A 4033-nucleotide genomic window follows, 5' to 3' on the forward strand; every position below is an offset into this window, starting at 1 on the left:
TTTAATTGACAAATAATACTTACACAGTACTTATACTGTATACAAATGCCCATAGCAGCTTTTTTTTTTTTTTTTTTTTTGAGACAGAGTCTTGCACTGTTACCCAGGCTGGAGTGCAGTGGCATGATCTGGGCTCACTGCAAGCTCTGCCTCCCAGGTTCATGCCATTCTCCTGCCTCAGCCTCCTGAGTCGCTGGGACTACAGGTGCCCGCCACCACACCTGGCTAATCTTTTGTACTTTTAGTATAGACAGGATTTCACCGTGTTAGCCAGGATGGCCTTGATCTCCTGACCTCGTGATCCGCCCGCCTCGGCCTCCCAAAGTGCTGGGATTACAGGCGTGAGCCACCGCACCCGGCCCATAGCAGCTTTATTTACAATAGCCCCAAACTGACAACTCAAATATTCGTTCACAAGTGGATAAAGTACAATGTATTCATAAGATGGGCTACTATCCAGCAATGAGAAGACATGAACTCTCAACCCACACACAAGGATAAATCTTCAAGTAATTACGCTGCGTGAAAAAAAAAAAAAAAAAGAAACCCAAAAAAAGTGCTGACCTCCTGGTCCATTCATACAAAATTCTAGAAAATGCAGACTCCAAGGCAGCTGGTGGCTCTCTGGGGACAGACTGAAGGGGCAGACTGTGTGGTGCCAGGGAAAAGATTAGGGGTGACAGATACATTCATTATCTTGGTTCTGAAGGCTTGAAGAGTAGACCCATGTGTCAAAACTTAGCAAACTGTACACTTTAAACACATGCAATTTATCATATATCAATTACACCTCAAGAAAGCTATTAAGAAAAAAAAGTGAGTAAAGTAAACTGTTAAAACCTGGGAGAGAATCATTTAACCAGGAGGGATGAAAGGGTCTGGAGAGTGCGAGCTGTGTGGGTCTTTGTCTTTCGTTACTGGTCAGGGAGGGAGTGGGCTGCGCACAGTGGCGAGCGTCTCAGCCGGAGGGAGGGGGAGGGTATGGGGCTCCCACAGGGCTACTCACCGAAGGTCTGGCCAGAGGCGTATAGAGAAAGGACTCCTTGGTTAGCTAAATACAGGGCAGGTATGTTGAAAGTCTCAAACAGCACCTAGGGAGAAACATCAGCCACCCCTGGCGGCCAGGCCCGCAGATGAGGTGGGCTTCTCCTTAACTACCCAGGCACCATGAGTACCGCCTGCAAGAGGCACTTGGTTCCCTGCACCACCCAAGAGAGACCCAGACCATGGGCACAGAAACACATTTCTCCTTATCCCAGCTTTGTTCCGATGAGCTCCGGGACACTCTCAGTTTCCCAGTCTGTAAAATGGACTCACACCCATCCCAGCCACCTCTTAGGACTGTGGGGAGACTTGGATTAGATGGCAGACTCCCTACAGATGGGCTCCTGGGTATGGGGGCTATCCGTGGATGTCTGGTACCTGGCTCAGGGTGATTAGGACAGGTGCACAGTGGCCCTAGGGTGTGAAGTACTGGGGTGTGGACACTGGGAGCAGCCCAGAGTTCAGGGAAGGGCCTGGCCTGGCAGCAGGACCCCTGGGTTCTAGGCCTGGCTCTTACAGCATGTGTGACCTTGGGAGATGACTGCTCCTCGCTATGCCTCAGTTTCCTCATCAGAAGGAGAGTAGTGGTACCTCCCTGGGGATGGTGCTGAGGACAACATGAGTTAACACCCGTAAAGCCCGTGCCACAGTGCTTAGTGTATACTGAGCATTCCACAAATGCCATCACTTGCTGGTCCCAGGCCTCAGTTTTCTCATCTGTAAAATGGGAATCGGACCATAGGGAAGGACCGTGAAGACCATGTGAGCTCTGTAACCTTCTGGCCCCACAGCAGGCCCATGGGAGTCAAGGCTGGCTTTTGTCTTTGTGGGAATTTTTTGAGGCCTGCTGGGGCTGGGTGCGGGACGGAGAGTTCAAAGCAGGGCCCACAGATGTAGAAATATCCCTTTGCCCACAGTGAGGAGAAGCCCCACGCGGGTGGGCTGGCGGTTGCCTGTGGCCTGCAGAAGCCCCCGCCTTCCTCGTGATGTCTGTCCTGGGCTCCTCTTTCTTGGGTCGCCCATCAGGTTCTGCCCACAGGGCTCCAGAAGGAGATCCAGGGAGGGGAGGGGAGGGCTTGCTGACATCCTAGCTCCCTCCCTGCTGGGTCCCTCTTCTGAAGGCCACAGTGCCTGGGCGACAGCCCTCCCTGGGAACTGATAACCATCCACTGCTCTTTCAGGCTTAGGGGTGGTAGCAGCTGCCCCAGGACACCCCTGGATACCGCACCCTCTCATGGGGCTTTTTTCTAAAACTCACGCTCACCTTTGTGTATAATCTCTTTATGACACTCTCACTAAACATGCCCCATGTGAGTGTACCTTTGACTTCCTGCTGGGTCCCTGATACAGTTAGAGGGTGAATTTGGAGAGGACCAGGGCAGAAAGGCAGGCAGTGCACCCAGCAGGTGGGAAACCACAGAGGCAGGCTGGATGCCAACTGCACGGCTGGAGCCCTGGCTCATCCCACAGGCCAACCGCACCCAGCCGCGGGGCGCCTGGGGTTTCGCCAGGTGTTCTTCAGCGTGTGTCTGTGGGGTGTCTCTGAGTGAGACCAACACGTGGATCAGGGGATGCGTAAAGCAGACAGCCCTCCTGGATGTGGGTGGGCCTCATCCAATCAGTTGCAGACCTGATTCCATCAAAAGGACAGAGTAAGAGGTAGCCCCTCCGGCCCAACTGCCTGCACCCAGACACCAACCCTTTCCTGCCTTCAGACTGGGAGTGGACATTGGCTCTTCCTAGGTCTAGACCCCGCCGGCCTCCAGACTGGAGCCAAAGCACGGGCCCTCCTGGGGCTCCAGCTTCCCAACGGCAGAGCCTGGAACTTGCTGGCCTCCGTCACTGTGTGAGCCAGGCCCTCATCCTGAACCCCTCTCCGTGTCTATGCTCATCCCACTCTTCTGTGTCTCCAGAGAACTTTGCTGCCCCCGCCGGGGAGTGAGATGTCCCCTGTGGAGAGGGCCGCCCCACTTCTTCTCCAGCTCCCCACCGCCTCACGGGCACTCGACAGTCTGAAAGTAGGAGCCTGCTGCGCCCCGACCAGGCAGCCCAGCTGTGGCCTACTCCTGTGATCCACCTCTCCACAAGCTGAGGAGGACTCAAGGGTCCGCTCAGGGGTTTTTCTTAAATGAGGTGGCAGCTCATGCCTGCACTGTGATGGATAGAGCTGCCGTTTCTGGGCCGCCGTGTGTGCCTCTGCAGGGAGCAGGTGGCGCCTTGAGCCCTGGGTCTGTCTGTGGGTCACGGCTCACTGCGGGAGACACCGCTGGGCTCCAGGGACCCTGGACCAGGTGGTGGAACTGTGCTGCTTGCTTAATGAGCTCACCAAATGTCCTCATTAGGAGCAGCTAATGATGTGATGGGAACACGGTAGCCAGCGGCAGCCCAGCAGCCCCCACCCCAGCCTTAAGGAGAGTGCCACACCTTTCTCTCTTCTCCAGCCTGGGCCCCTGCCAGGCCCCACTGCCCAGCCCCATCAGGGCCACCCTGTCAACACACACCAGTGCCTCCTGCCTGGTGGGCAGGCCCAAGAGGAAGCTCAGAGAAGAGACCCAGGAGCTTTTAAACCAGAATCAGAGGCCGGAGTCAGACCTGCACCTAGGACAACTGAATTGTGGCTGAGAGTGGAGTTGCAGGGCGAGAACACTGGGGTCTAGGCAAGCATGCCAGCGACACTCTGCATGACCTTAGCCAAATTGCTTAAGCTCCCTGCTGCCGCAGGCTCTTCATATGCACAAAGGGGAGGATGGTCCTCTGCCCCACGGCTGGTTGGGAGGCCTGCATGAAGTCACGTGTATGCAGTGCCCGGCCCCTGGCCAGCACCCCGGCGGAGGCCGGCATGCTTGGCGTGAGTGTCGAGGGGGTGTCCCCTGACCAGCGTCCTCCTCTTGCCGAGCAAGGAGCAGGTGAGGCCGAGGTTGCCCCCCGCTCAGGGGAGACCAGATACTGACCCCCTGAGGCCCTCACCACCACTGGCCCCGGTACCTGT

Source organism: Gorilla gorilla, chromosome 9 (genome assembly GCF_029281585.2).
Source record: "Gorilla gorilla gorilla isolate KB3781 chromosome 9, NHGRI_mGorGor1-v2.1_pri, whole genome shotgun sequence".
NCBI lineage: Eukaryota > Metazoa > Chordata > Mammalia > Primates > Hominidae > Gorilla > Gorilla gorilla.